Source organism: Vipera ursinii (genome assembly GCF_947247035.1).
Source record: "Vipera ursinii genome assembly, chromosome: 3".
Classification (NCBI taxonomy): domain Eukaryota; kingdom Metazoa; phylum Chordata; class Lepidosauria; order Squamata; family Viperidae; genus Vipera; species Vipera ursinii.
Window position 1 is genome coordinate 66,229,359 of NC_139516.1, and position 16,143 is coordinate 66,245,501.

The 16,143-nt window shown below is 42.0% G+C and overlaps 1 protein-coding gene across 3 annotated transcripts in view; it reads left to right on the forward strand.

Annotated features, from left to right (window-relative positions):
- The first annotated feature begins 5,750 nt into the window (after nucleotides 1-5,750).
- Nucleotides 5,751-16,143, forward strand: part of FGGY (FGGY carbohydrate kinase domain containing) — a 153,007-nt gene continuing 142,614 nt past the window's right edge. For all 3 annotated transcript variants that reach the window (XR_014492234.1, XM_083360527.1, XM_083360528.1), the window contains exon 1: nucleotides 5,751-6,033. The gene's annotated coding sequence lies outside the window, so the exon portion shown is untranslated. The remainder of the gene's footprint in view (nucleotides 6,034-16,143) is intronic.

Consider the following 16,143-nt stretch of genomic DNA (forward strand, 5'->3'; position numbering starts at 1 on the left):
GATATACTGATGACTGCTGACAAATATGTTATCAAAGGAATGTATTCATATATCCTTTTCGTTCCCAACCACCACCACCCTTTCAAATTCTTGGCTTTGAAAGCAATCTTGTGAACCAGTCAAGATGCAAGATAATGCACACAGATACTGCATTACTTCAAGATAAGTTTCTTGAATTACTGCAGTTTTAAGTGGTGGGTGGGTGGGTATGTTTATAGGGAGATATTCAGATGAAAGAGCCAGTATTCTGAATTTTGTTTTTCTGCTCTCTGAACCATAGAACTTACTTTGATTGTAATGCCAGCTGGGGAATTACGATACAGCTGCAATTTCTAAAATTTTCTCTTTGTTTCATCTTGTTTTCCATCGTCTGCTGATCTCTTCGTAAAATGCCAGTCTTGTGTCTCCACAAAATTATCTGTCAGTTTGTGTATCAAGGAGGCTAAGCTTTGAATGGTAGATTTTGAAGAACGTATTTTAAAATGTCACTGATAAAGTTTATGCATTTTAAGCCCTTCCCTTCCCTTCCCTTCCCTTTTGCCTGATTACCTCATGGTCAAGTCCACACAGTTATCTTCAAAAAAAGGAAAAAAAATGGATCCAGGAAACTACAGACCTATCAGTCTGTCATCAATACCTGGGAAGATTCTGGAAAAGATGATCAAGCAATGAATCTGTGAACACCTAGAGGCAAACAAACTCATAACTAGAAGCCAACAGGGGTTTGTCAAAAACAGATCATGCCAAGCAAATCTTACTACATTCTTTGACAAACTGACAAAATTAGTGGATCAGCAAAATGCTGTGGATATAATTTACTTGGACTTCAGTAAGGCATTTGATAAAGTAGACCACAACCTACAACTTGATAAGATAGAAAACTGTGGATTAGACAGCATCACTCACCAAATGGATTCGTAACTGGCTGACCAACCACATTCAGCATGTAGTCCTTAATGGAACTGCATCTACATGGAGAGAAGTATGCAGTGGGGTAACCCAAGGCTCTGTCTTAGGTCCAGTACTTTTCAATATCTTCATCAATGAATTAGCCGAGGAGATACAAGAGGAACTCATCAAATTTGCAGACAACAGTAAACTGGCAGGAATAGCCAAAACTCCAGAAGATAGGCTCAAGATACAGAAGGATTTTGACAGACTGGAACACTAGACCCTATCTAACAAAATGAAATTTGTGGTGAGAAAAGTAAGGTTCTATATTTAGGCAAAAAAATCAAATGCACAGGTATAGAATAGGTTAGTACCACTTTATAATGTCTTGATAGGACCGCACTTGGAATACTGCATCCAGTTTGGTCACCACAATTTTAAAAAGATGTTGAGACTCTAGAAAGAGTGCAGAGAACAGCAGCAAAGATGATTAAGGACTGGAGGCTAAAACATATAAAGAATGATTGCTGGAATTGGGTATGTCTCATTTAATGAAAAGAAGGTCAAGGGGGTGTTCCAATATCTCGGGGATTGCCACAGAGGAGTCAAACTATTCTTCAAAGTACCTGAAGGCAGGACAAGAAGCAATGGATGAAAACTAATCAAGGAGAGAACCAACCTAGAACTAAGGAGAACTTTCTAACAGAACAATCAGTGAAACAACTTGGCAATAAAAATTTAGAGGAAATTTCCCTTAGTTATTCTCCTGGTTACTGGTTAATGTGACTTTGGTTGCAGATGAAAGGAGGGGATTTGGGGAAGGAACAAAAAATGTAAGCAGTTCTGCTGGATTGGACCCCCGGTCCAGCTATTACAGACTTGAACGAGGAACCCCACTCATTGAGCAGCCAAGCTGGTAACCAGCACCACATCTCCTGGTAGCAAATCCCAAAATTTAATTACATGTTGTGTAAGAAACAAAAACAACCCAAATCTCCAGCCCTTTTGATAATCTTCATTACTGAATCTTCTCTACTTCCACTTAATTTAATGCCTTGCTTGAAGTCTGTGGGCTGCATGAGGATGAGAGGCTGAAGGTTACCCATTTTTTTCCTCCAGCTATATCCTTAATGACAAGGATGTTTTTAGTATTCCCTAGAAATGTTGACAGCATTCTGGAGGAGAAGAGAATTCTGAATAAGCCTGGTAAAAATAGTTGTTTTGTGGCTGGCAGGGCATGCTATGTCAGGGAAGTTTTCTGGGACAGCCATCTTATGAGAGTGCCTATAACAAGCTGTGAAAAACCCATCAGCCCATCTCAATATGACCTGTTTCTAATTATGCTTCTATGGTTCTGCAGTCTAAAACAGTTATAAAGTCTCTTTTGCATGATGATAATGACATCTAGCTTCTATTCTTAGACTAGTATCCAATATACAATTCTGGGCCACCTTTTACTATGCAGTATTGCAAATGACAGGAGCAGAGATAATGAAATTAGATGTACTGTGACACTGTTGCTTAGAATGAATGGCATCCCAGTTAGTGTAAATGCCTTACCATTGTAAAATAAAATGTGAATGACACATGGGGGAGGGAAATAAAATACAGGTGTACATATCCCAAATGCATATTTGATTTCAAGTGAAGGAGACATCCTATGATGCAGACATTCACAAGCACAAAGATGATAATGTTTTTAAAACAGTCTTTTTGGAGAGAGATAAAAACTCAAAAGGTAATAGAATTTCCAGTTGGCTGAAAGAGCAAATATTACGATTTATTATTGATTTATACTTATTGTTCCAACTTTTCTTTCTTTTGGCATAAAGTATAAAAATGTGGTGCAAGTTTGAAACATGCAGGCGTATTACAGGCAAATATGGCTTGCATTGCCAGGGCAACTATATAGGCAGAGGTGCTGGATTTTTGGAAGCAATAAAATGGACTGGTGATGTTTTAGATAAATAGAAGGAAAACTAGGACAGGAGAAATGGGAAGGGAAGGGAAGGGAAGGGAAGGGAAGGGAAGGAAGCCAAAGGATGATGTCTGCCTAGATCCAGGGCAACATTCAAATAACATACTATTTAAAGCAGGGGTCTTCAAACTTGGCCCTTGTATGACTTGTGGACTTCAACTCCCAGAATTCCTCAGCCAGCGTGCCCGGCTGAGGAATTCTGGGAGTTGAAGTCCACAAGTCATAAAAGGGCCAAGTTTGAAGACCCCTGATTTAAAGCTTAGGTCTTGTGTACAAAGTTTTGACTGTGGATTAAGCTGTGAAGATTCGGATCGCTACTGATGTTCTTGTAGAATTAATTGTACTATAAAAGTTGACATGAAAAAGAAGAGCACAGGGCATTAGAAAGCAAGACATGGCAATGATGCAAGTTTTTAATTAATGCTATCTCACAGCAAATGATTTCCCAGGGGAGCTAAAGCGATGTGTAGTGAACGGTAAGTCCTACTATGCAGGCATCCATCCTTGGACAAACACAACGGTCTGGATGTCTGAATTATTGCATAAAAAGCTGTCTGGAAGACCAAGCAGAGCAATTAAATCTTCTTGCCTGTATGAACCCTTACTACAGGTCAAACAAATCTAATTTTTATTGTTCCTTAAGGAGATGATGTCTGTGAGGAAGACAAAGAAGGGATACAGTGAAGAACTTTAATGAAAAAAAATGCTCACAAAAATGCCACAGCAACTAAGATAAATTGTATTATAGCAAGGGTTCATGAGTAATTGATGACTTATGTGGTAATGCTTTGGTAGCCAGGTTGTTCTGTGATAGATCTCAAGTGAACTGGAAGAACCTTTCAAGGAGAAAAACAAGGTTAACTTTTAACCTGAATAAAGGGGGAAAAAAGATTTCAAGAGATATATGGTAAACTTGCCGCTGCCTATTATATGACTGTGTTCTGCACAGCAAATATAAAAATGGTAATATAATGGATGGGCAGAAAACATTTTTATAGGATTAGCATAGATCAGAGGAGAAATAGCCTAGCACATACACATTCACAATATGGAAATACTTTTCAAAGCTCATAGAATTATACAAACTTCACAATCCTGATTGTAAATGTTATTTTGTGCTGCAATAGTTAATAAGAAATATTATATTTATGTACTCTATCCATTTCTCAACATGTCAGGTCTCTGGCTTCAAAGGCTACTGCTGCTAGTGAAGCAATATGATTAAGTGAACCTTTTAGGACAGATTTATGCAAAGAATTTTTCCTCCAGTAAGTGTCACATGGGGTCTAACTCAGGGAGAATATTTCAAAGATGCCACCTCTTATTTAGACCCACTAAATTAGATGAGATTAGTGGTCAAATGGGCAGCAGGCCAAATTGGAGCAATATTGATTTATCCTACATTTATTGTCGGCTTTCTTTTTTTACTTTTAAAGCAGGAAAACTAGGAGCTTTCACTCACAGTGCAAAATTTTTGTAGCAGAGAGGCGATGTAACTGTGCTAATCTTCCTAGGAAGATCACTTAGAAAAGTTAAAACACTGATCTGAAAGCATATAAGCTGCCTGACATTGTATGCTATTCAGCCTGGAATACATATTGATTCTATAAGTTTCTAAGTTCAGCATCCACATGTTTTGCAAACTCAGATGGACAGTGCAAGTTGTGTATTTGTTCAACTCCTCACAATTGGTGATTCAAATAAACACATTTGTCTGGGTTTTTTCCCCCCCTACAACAGATGAGAGCAAAGGGAGACTGACCCATTGAGCAGATATATATACAAAGGTGCTAAAATGTCTCTGTGTTAAATAGCATTGAGTACAGGTGGTGCCTCAATTTAATAACACAATTGAGCCCAAAATTTCTGTTGTTACACAAGACAGTTTTTAAGTGAGTTTTGCCCCATTTTGATGTCCTTTCTTACCACTGTTAAGCGAATCGCTGCAGTTGTTAAGTTAGTAACATGGTTAAGTGAATCTGGCTTCCCCATTGACTTTGCTTGTCAGGTCATAGTGATCACACGACCCCGGGACAGTGCAACCATCATAAATACATGCCAGTAATGCATTTCCATGATATATGAACCCAGTGAATTATTATATGGCTTTTTAAAAATGAACCTTAATTGGCTGGGTTCACACATACCAGAGTATATAAACATGGCTAGCAGTAATTACTACCTTCACAGAAATGCACCGCGCCCACAAACAAGGAAACCATACCATAGTGGGTTTTTTTAGTGTAGTCAGAATAAAATTTAGTATCCAGCCAATTATTATTATTTTTTTTACCTAAAACCTAGATTAATGCAATTGTGAGCCTAGTTAAGTTTATTTTTTTTAAATGGAATACTTCCTACAGTTCAAATAAAAATACAGTCGTTTTATTTGTAGGCTGCTCTTAGCCATCACCCTAAATCAGGGGTAGGCAACCTCGGCTCTTTTATGACTCATGGACTTCAACTCCCAGAATTCCTGAGTCAGCATAGCTGACTCAGGAATCCTGGGAGTTGAAGTCCATGAGTCATAAAAGAGCCGAGGTTGCCTATCCCTGCCCTAAATTAAAATATGTTCAGTATTTACTTGGCCACCTATCTGAAAGGAAGTAGATCTGCTTGAGCGGGGGTGGGGGTCGGACAAGGTCCCTTCCAGCTCTATTCTGATTTGAAATATTTTTAGGAACAGATTGGACAGTCATTTGTCCGGAATGGTAGGCCAGGGTTTACTGTTCAAGCTCCCTTCCAACTCTGTTCATTCTATTCTCGATTTTGCAAATAGTAAGAACCGTGGGTAGAAACGGGGTGAGTGGGTGGGCGGAATGGAGGCGGCGAGGAAAAAAAATAGCATTTTCGGGGAAAGGAGCGCCTTATTCTTCGCCCCCACCATCGCATTTGAGCGCGGAGCCGGGGGGGGGGGGAGGAGGCGGCTCTCGGTCAACAGACCAATCAGAAAAAGCATTGACAAATGCCCTCCTGCCAAGGGAAGAAACAGGCGTGCGGCTTTTCTTTTTCTTTTCTTTTTTTCCGGTCACGGCGGCTCCCCGAAGGCCGGAAGTTGCTCGGCCAGGAGCCCCGGTGGTCGCTCACCAAGCGCGTGGCTGATCGTTGCTTTTGACCCCCCCCCCACTGCTTGCTTGCTAAGATCGCGTTTCACTTTCGGGCAAGTAAGTGGCTTTCGCTTTCCAAGGCAAAGAGTGGGTTGTCTTATCAGAGCGTCCTGTCGCAAGAAACCCTCCCCCCTTAACGGCGCCTTGCCCGGCCTTTCCGTAGAGCAGGGGGTCTCCCAACCTCGGCAATGTTAAGACTTGGGGGGGGGGGGAATTCAATGCTGGCTGAGGAATTCTGGGAGTTGAAGTCCACAAGGCTTTAAAAGTTGCCAAAGTTGGAGACCTCTGCCGTAAATGAGGACCCAGATTGTTGGGGGCAATTAAGCTGACTTTGTAATAATGTCGCTTGGTGTGTGTGTGTGAAAGCCCTAATAAGCAGGCATAGACATAGAATGAAGGCTACTGCTAAGCTTGTAAGCCACCCTGAGTCTTTGGAGAGGGGCGGGATATAAATGGAATTTAAATAAATAAATAAATAAATAAAGGACAAAAACACGCCTGGTTTCTCTCCCCCCCTCCCACCTCCGGCGAAAGGCTGCCTCTGGGCGCCTCTCGGAAGACAGGAGTGGGGTCCCTCCTTCCACCCCTTGCGATGCGAGTGGGTTTCTTTGGCTTGGATTCCTCCCCCCCCTTTACGCCTTGGTGGAGCAGTGGGCTAATGCCTCCTTAAGTAATACCAGCTGCCTGCAATTAATGCAGGTTCGCATCTTACCAGGCTCAAGGTTGACTCAGCCTTCCATCCTTCCGAGGTAGGTAAAACGTGGACCCAGATTGTTGGGGGCAATTAAGCTGACTTTGTAATAATGCTGCTTGGGGTTTGTGTGAAAGCCCTAATAAGCAGGCATATACATAGAATGAAGGCTACTGCTAAGCACATTGTGCCATTTAGATTGTAAGCCGCCCTGAGTCTTCGGAGAAGGGCGGGATATAAATGGGATTAAAAAAAAGTATGGTATCGTAGGAATTTTTCTTCTCTGCTCGTAAAGTGACAGCAGAGCCATTGCGTTCTAGAAATAATACTTTTTTTTATTGGGCACCTGATGACCGAGCCTGGGAAATGGGTGAGAAAATATAATGATGGGTAAAGCGAACCGTCTCAGGGTTAACTAAGGAGAATGAGAATTCCCTTGCAGCTTCCTGGAAAAAAAACAAAAACAAAAAACAAAAAACGAGACTGATAGCTGAAATGAAAGTCCTTGCCATGGGCATTTTCCTTGCTTCATTCGTTAGATTGCTTTCTTGGCTTTCCTGCAGGACCTCAAACTAGTTCCAGTTTTGCCTCCAAAACACACAGTTCTGTAACCCCAAGAGTGACAGCACAAAACCACTCAATGGGTCTCCAAGGCTTGAGTTGATTTGGGTTCTCCCCAAGTCTGGCTCACCTTTTGAGCACTAGCTAGACCAGGGGTAGGCAACCTCGGTTCTTTTATGACTCATGGACTTCAACTCCCAGAATTCCTATGCTGACTCAGGAAGGGAGTTGAAGTCCATGAGTCATAAAAGAGCGGAGGTTGCCTACTCCTGAGCTAGCTATACCTGCTCTTCAGGATGGAAAGGAAGGAAGGAAGGAAGGAAGGAAGGAAGGAAGGAAGGAAGGAGGGAGAGAGAGAGAAGTTAAGTTTCCTGCCTAAGCAGAGGTTGGACTAGAAGACTTACAAGATCCCTTCCTATTATTATTATTTGGAAGGAAGGAAGGAAGGTCACTTGCAGAGTTCATGCATAAGTTATCCCTGCTCACCAAAATCTAATTTCAATGGTTATGTTCACAGAAAGTAGTTGGTGAAATACAGTTCTCTCATTTCTGGTCTAATGGCTTCAGAATGTTTTTATTGATTTTTCTAACTGCTTCCAAAAATTGAAGATGAGATATCCACTGCAGAACTAGTTCTAATTCAATAGGGAAGGGGGATGTAAAAGCAGCCAGAAACTTGAGTGGAGATGATGTGTCATCTTCAGAATCAAGATACTGCAGAAAGAAAAATTAGAACACAGTCACACTTGATTTTAGGAGAGACAATTTCAGCTAGATTAGAGAAGTATTGAGGTTAAAGGGAATTGCAGAAGAGTAGAATATTTCTGAAAAACAAGATATTCTAAACCAGGGGGTCTTCAAACGTAGCCCTTTTATGACTTGTGGACTTTAACTCCAAGGAATTTCTCAGCCAGGCACGCTGGCTGAGGAATTCTAGGAGTTGAAGTCCACAAGTCATAAAAGGGCCAAGTTTGAAGACCCCTGTACTAAACCCTTCTGCACTTCTTCTGAGTGCAGAATTGTACCCCATTTCAGTCACAAAAAAATGGAGCAGCTTAAGAAACCATTGTAGACCAAAGAAACTTTCAACTGACCTAGAATTTTAAGCAAGGACATCTTCTGTAGGAACCATGATGAGTATTATCCTTAAGGAAGCACACAAGCAAGTAGCTATCAGCAGAAACAAAGTTAGGCTAACATGGAAAAGGAGTTTAGTTTCACTAGTAAAGGACAGCAACTGGAGTTTGGGGACTGTCAGTTGAAAAGTGGAAGAAAAAGGAGTGCACTTCCTACTCATTGAACAGGGGATAGTAGGAAGTGATAAGAAAACAAATCTTAACTTCTAGTTTCCTTCTGTAGCTGAAAAGTAAGGCCAATGTGCATAGACTGAATTCCAGAAGAAATCAGAGTCCAGGAACAAAGAAGTCATTGTAAGAAGGGTTTTTTTTCTGTTTTCCATCCCCTCCAGTGTATTTTAACTCTTCTAGTTTACCATGTATATTTGTACAGTTTAGAGGAGCAAATCTGCTCATATGTCTGGTATACCCTAATAAATTTGCTCATCTTGCATTTCAGTTGATAAGCCTTCTTTAAATTGAATAATTAAATTAATTCATTTCAGTCTCCACCTTTCAGATAGAATTGAAAGACTGTTATCTGTGAGTATCTACCACACCTTGACACAATTTCCTAATTTCTTGATTAGCTTTCTGGCTGGTTTTTAAAAGCATCTTTGAGTATCTGCATAAAATTAGCATAGCTGTCCATCACAGGATTATTTATTTTATTTATTTTAATTCCATTTCTATCCCGCCCTTCTCCGAAGACTCAGGGCGGCTTACAAGCTTAGCAGTAGCCTTCATTCTATGTATATGCCTGCTTATTAGGGCTTTCACACACACACCGCAAGCGGCATTATTACAAAGTCAGCTTAATTGCCCCCAACAATCTGGGTCCTCATTTTACCTACCTCGGAAGGATGGAAGGCTGAGTCAACCTTGAGCCTGGTGGGATGCGAACCTGCACTAATTGCAGGCAGCTGGTGTTACTTAAGGAGGCATTAGCCCACTGCTCCACCAAGGCTCTTATTATTGTCTACCAGAGTAATTGCCTGTTTGGCACCTTAAAAGGCAAGAGCCCAAGGATAAATCTCACCCATATGGAATGTGTGGAAATTTCAGTTATTCCCAATTAAATGTACAGCCTACACTAAAGAATGAAAGCCACAAATTTATTTGGAGATCCTCCCTATTTGTCTGGTAACAAGCTCTGGTAACAAGAAACATGGTTGAATGGGCAGGAATCGCCATAGCTGGTTCAACGCAACCCAGTTGCTGACATAAACCAAGTATTGAGCTGTATACCAGTAATTCAGTGCTGCAGTTGAATGTTGAACTGTAGCATTGATGACTTGTTCAACAGTCAGTGGTGTTCCCAGAGGGCTTTAGTCAAGCCACTGCCATGGTTTTAGTCAAGAACATAATAAAATGTGGCCTTTCCTTTTAAGTATTGTTGATATGAGTGTTAGGCTCTTGGCCAGAGGTCTTCAAACTTGGCCCTTTTATGACTTGTGGACTTCAACTCCCAGAATTCCTCAGCCAGGTATGCTGGCTAAGAAATTCTGGGAGTTGAAGTCCATAAGTCATAAATGGGCCAAGTTTGAAGACCCTTGCTCTTGGCAGTAAGTTTACCAAAAACATCATTCTCTTGGAATCATCTTTAACAGGATTTATTATGAGGGAAAGAGATTTTATTATAGAAAATTTCTACAACTAGATTGCTTTCTTTAAGAAGCCAGTTTGTCATATCTGCTCATTAGGATATCGGTTCCTTTCCAGTGCCCCAATGTTGAATCAATGGGCTGGCAACGTGTTTCCCAGACAATTGAGGAATGTGCAGCTATCTGCAAATCTTTTCTCACATGTCTGCCCACTCCCTGAACACTGCTCAACTGTGAATACGCCATTACAAAAACTCTGGTTCAGTTTATTAGGCAATTGATCTGTGATTATTTAGAGAGGAATAAATTACATTGCAGGGACCATCATTGTATTGCCAGAGGCAGGTAATTGTCAAACTGAACTTATTTTCTTATTTTCCTTTTAAAGAGCAGACAGTTTAATTGGCTGTGGGAGTGTAATAGACATAGTTACTTAAGTTTCAACAAAATATATGACAGTGTTTCTTATGAAACATTTATAGAGAAGATAACAAAATGTGGGCTGGACTGTATTACCATTAGTTGGGCACAATGGTGGTTGAACACTGATACCCACCCATAAGTGTGCCTCAAGCTGGAAGGAGGTGAGAACTGCAAGATTCCATTCTAGGCCATCTTCTGTTTGGATGAAGGATTAGAAAATATGAGACTTGCAAATTTGGGAGATAGATGAAGGAAGAGTAAATACCTTAGAGCAGGGGTGTCAAACTCAATTTCATTGAGGGCCACATCAGCATTGCAGTTGCCCTCAGGGGGCCAGGTGGGCGTGGCCTACTGGGTGGGCGTGGCTAGAGTGTGTATCGCCTACTGGGTGGGCGTGGCCAGCTCTACATTGTTCGCATCAAGGGTGCCTATGGGGGCCTGGGCAGGAGTGGGACAGATCTGGGGGGTCTCTGGCAGAAGGAGGGTCTCTGGACCAGGGCCAAGGCAGTGGGGGCCGTTCCCTCACTGTTTCCAGGATGGCTTCGTGGGCCACATGAAACCACTTCGTGGGCCGGATCTGGCCCCCGGGCCTTTTGTTTGACATGTCTGCCTTAGAGGACAGATTCAAGATTCAAGAGGATTTTGGCACGCTAATCAGTGGCCAGCAACATAAATTTCAACAGGGAGAAATGCAAAGTCTTTTATAAAAAATGAACTGCATGAATATACGATTAGAGCAATCATATCTGGCAGAAGTAGATGCAAAAAAGAACCTTAATGGAGTGTAAATAGAGTGATCCTGTTGCAAAAAAGCAAATGCAATCAAAGGCAGAATCAAGGGAAGTGTTATTGTTTCAAGGAACAGTGAGTTGTAATTGCAAGGAAACAAAATTTGATGAGAAATCAGGAAGAATTTCCTACAGGCAGTACTCAACTTACGGTTTGAAGTTATGACAAACAAACAAACAAACAAAAGATACTTAGGACTCAGATTTGAAGTTCCAATGGCTGCCCCCCCCCTCCCCCCATCCTGTGATTGTATTTTGGGCATTTTGGCAACAGGCCTGCATTTATAGCCATTTGCAGTTTTCCACGATTTTTGCTGGAAAGTGATGTTTACTTCCAGTTTACTTCCAGTTTCCAACAAAAAACATTCTTGCAGACAATGAGTTCTCTTAACAACCACAATGATTCACTTAACGACTGGCGTGAATTATGGCCATAATTCCAAGCTCCATTATAGTTTAGAAGATGAAGATTACGTGAACTGGCAAACGTTGTTTAACAATGGACCAGATTGCCTCAGAAGATGATGGATTTCTTTCCCTGGAGCTATTTAAGCAGAGGTTGTATAGCTATTTGTTACAGGTGCCATAATAGCACTTAGCGGGGGTTGTATAGAGGATCTCTGAGGTTCCCTCCCAACCCATACATTCCAGTAATTTTCTGGCTGAGGCGTTATTTTATAATGCCCTCATAAGTTTCCCATGGAATATCTTACAGTTTGGTAACCATGGTTTGTTAAAATGTTACAATTGATTAGGTTCATGACATTACCCTTAGTCATTAACTGTAGTTTATCAACCACAGTGAGTTTATACCTCTGGTTTAATCAAAAGTAGCCACATCCATATCTTCCATAGACCAGGAGTGGGGATGGTTTTGTGTGCAACCTAGATCCTGTGCTTTCTCAGAGGAGCTTCACTTGCTCAGCCGTTGTTTGTGTAGCCCAGTTCCTAACAAGCCATGGACCAGTACCAGAAAATATGTAGTTATTAAACAGCAGGTTTTGAAGATTAGTTGGTCACTGGTGGTACTTAATGAAGTTATGGAGTTGAAGTTCAATATGTACTGTACATTAATCAGGCATCATATTAGAAGTGACTGCTTTTTTTACAACACACCTTCATTCTGCCTTATTTTTGTCCAGGAAAAAATATTAAGAAAGTATATCCTAGTAATTGTCCTTTGGAGAATGTGAAAGACTCTTTATCACTGATTGATCTCATGGTCATTTCAGCAATCAAACTTTTTAAAAACTTGTTTCTTTTGTTTCCTGACTGGTTTGATCAGCTCTGTATTTGCTCCTCTTCACTTTAAACGATGCTCTGGATTTTTTTTTAAAAAACAAACAAACAAAACAGACTTCCAAAGAGTATTTATTTTCTGCTTCTGTCATCATGGTTCAGTGCCAGAAAACTGGAAAATTTATTCAAGGAGAAAGCAGGAAGTATGTGCTTTGCTATATACACAGGTTGAATAATATCTCTGCAGATTACTGGTTGCCGGACTGCATGAATATTTATTATGCACTATGACTCTTTGAACGTTAAGAGTAGTTTGTTAAGCTTTCCACTTCTAGCATTTGTAAAAAAAAGTACTTATTGTTGGTTTTTTTGCTCAAAAACTGTTTAAACTTAAAGAGGAGAATTTAAAAATAAATGCAATATTGGGCTGAGAAATTCTACTGCTGCAGAGGTTTGACTTAATTTTGAGCTTTTTTATAATTTCTGAAAGAGTTAACCAAAATCTTGTACAGATTATTTTTTAAATTTTCATAGTCACAAGCTTTTATTAAAAAGTAGCTAAAACACAAATTGGCACATGATAGGATTGCTTGTTATACCATGAAATTTTGACTATAACTAATAATAAGTAGTGAAAAGATGGCAAATATTTACTGTTTACGTTTGTATGTATTATAACTATATTCTGACATAATCCACTTGCTAACGGTTATTTGTAAAAGTGATAAAGATCTGCTTGGTGAACAAATGGGCTCAAATAGGTTTCTAGCAGTGCAGTAACTTGAGGGATCTTTCACTTTGTTTTTAAAATGTGTCATGATCACATTTACAAAAATGTCAGTGTACTACAGAAGAATTACCTTTAGCACTGAAGAATAGTCATATTTCTGGCTGAGTGTATACCAGGTGCCTTCAAACTTGGCCCTTTTATGACTTGTGGACTTCAACTCCCAGAATTCCTCAGCCAAGTATGCTGACTGAGGAATTCTGGGAGTTGAGGTCCACAAGTCATAAAAGGTCCAGGTTTGAAGACCCCTGGTGTATACTGTGGCCAAGCTTCACATGTGTTAGGCCGGTAATGTGTGATTTTAAATGTGATTATGCCCCTTATTTCTTCTCCAAATGGTAACAAAGGTTATAAAATTGTTCATAAGTTCTGAGTTATGTGTAAAATTATGGGTTTTGACACCAGTTGGGCAGAGTTGGGCGAGGTGAATAGGACAATTCTTTTGACCTTATGGAAATGAGGAAGTTAGCTGTAGTGTGACATTGTCATATGTGTAACACTTACCTGGCTTCTTCAAATAGTCAGTGGGATGTGCTTGTAGTGGGATTTGGAAATTGATGAACATCTCTGGGAGAAGGTTATTGTTTCGAAAGAGGCAGTGGACTCTTTTGTAGATGCCATCTCTCAATTCAATTGTATTAACTCTCAATGTTTCCAACTTTTTCTTTGTGATGAAGATTATTGAGAAAATGATGGCAACAAAGAATCATAGAAGAAGTAAATTTTTTGTAATTAATTAAGTTTATCCCCCAGGTGTGGGATAAAAATGGCATGGGTCCGGATTACTTACGGGAGCACCTGCTGCCGGCATCAACTTCCCTTCGTCCAGTGCGCTCCCACAGAGAGGGCCTCCTCAGGGTGCCGTCGGTCAGAGAGTGTCGACTGGCGGCCCCCAGGGGGAGGGCGTTCTCTGTGGGCGCGCTAGACCTTTGGAACCGTTTACCGGTTGAGCTCCGGATGGCTCCTGACCTTCGCTCCTTCCGCCGTGACCTAAAAACTTACTTATTTGAACAAGCCGGCCTGGTCTGATGGGTTTGGGGTGTTTTAATATTAATTTTATTATTTTTACTGTAATTGGGCTACAATGTTTAATTCTTTTTTAACTTTTGTACATTGTATTTCTATTGTATTTATTGCCCTCTACACCGCCCTGAGTCCTTCGGGAGAAGGGCGGTATAGAAATTAAATTATTATTATTATTATTATTATTATTATTATTATTATTATTATTATTATTATTATTATTATTATTATTATTATTTATTGCTCTAGGGCAGGCATGTCAAACTGCTGGCCCATGGGCCAGATGCATCATGCTGAAATGGCTCCCACTCCATTGCTGGCAATGGGGAAAAAGTCGCAATACATTGCACGACATCATGTGACATTGCGAGTTTGACATGCCTTCTCTAGGGAATTATCTTAATCAGGACTTGGATGTGGGGAATGTATCCCTCTTGTTCTTATTAGATTTAATTTAATTTAATTTAATTTAATATTTGCATTTGTATACCGCCCTTTCCCTGAGGACTCAGGGCGGTTTACAGGGAATTAAAAATCAAGATTCTTAAGTATTGTTCAAAACCTTCCAAAATAGTATTTTTCTTACAAGGTTTAGATGTACTTTCATCATTGGTTTAGTTCCTCACAGAGTGGCAAGTTCTAGTCATTAGTAGTAGTAGTAATAGTAATACAACAGTAGTAGTAACAGTAATGAAAGAAAAGCAATCAATTCAATAGTTATTCTAGTATTGTGATTCATAGTGCTTGGTCCAAATGTTACCGTATATACTTGAGTATAAGCCGACTCGAGTATAAGCCGAGACCCCCAATTTCACCCCCCAAAACTGGAAAAAGTTATTGACTCGAGTATAAGCCGATCCGCCATTCTGCAAGCCTCTGCCGCCAGCAGAGGCTCGATCCGCCATTTTGCAAGCCTGAATACACAGGAATACCCTGTGTGGCCGCGGCTCTCGGGGAAGCCCTGGCTGTCCGCTTCCTCGCTCCACGCTGCCATTCGGGGCCCGCGCGTTCCCCGGGCAAATCGCGGCGCCCAGCAGGCGAGGAAACACGCCCGCTCCAGTCGCCCCCCCTTCCCTCAGGAGACGCGAAGCAAGTGACCGCCCGGAGCTTACCGAGGACTTGCGCGCGGCCGAGGCTTCGGTGCTTCCAGGATCGCGCGCACCTCTCCCAAGCCGCCGCCGTCCGGAGACCTGCCGAAGTTTGGGGAGGTTTGGGGAGGTGCGCGCGCACCTCCCCAAACCTCCCCAAACCTCGGCAGGTCTCCGTTCCTCCTGCCGACCTTTGGGGAGGTTTGGGCGCCTCCCCAAACCTCCCCAAACCTCGGCAGGTCTCCGTTCCTCATGCCGACCTTTGGGGAGGTTTGGGCGCCTCCCCAAACCTCCCCAAACCTCGGCAGGTCTCCGTTCCTCCTGCCGACCTTTGGGGAGGTTTGGGCGCCTCCCCAAACCTCCCCAAACCTCGGCAGGTCTCCGTTCCTCCGCGCAGACCTGCCGATGTTTGGGGAGGTTTGGGCGCCTCCCCAAACCTCCCCAAACCTCGGCAGGTCTCCGTTCCTCCTGCCGACCTTTGGGGAGGTTTGGGCGCCTCCCCAAACCTCCCCAAACCTCGGCAGGTCTCCGTTCCTCCTGCCGACCTTTGGGGAGGTTTGGGCGCCTCCCCAAACCTCCCCAAACCTCGGCAGGTCTCCGTTCCTCCTGCCGACCTTTGGGGAGGTTTGGGCGCCTCCCCAAACCTCCCCAAACCTCGGCAGGTCTCCCAAAGGTCGGCAGGAGGAACGGAGACCTGCCGAGGTTTGGGGAGGTTTGGGGAGGCGCCCAAACCTCCCCAAAGGTCGGCAGGAGGAACGGAGACCTGCCGAGGTTTGGGGAGGTTTGGGGAGGCGCCCAAACCTCCCCAAAGGTCGGCAGGAGGAACGGAGACCTGCCGAGGTTTGGGG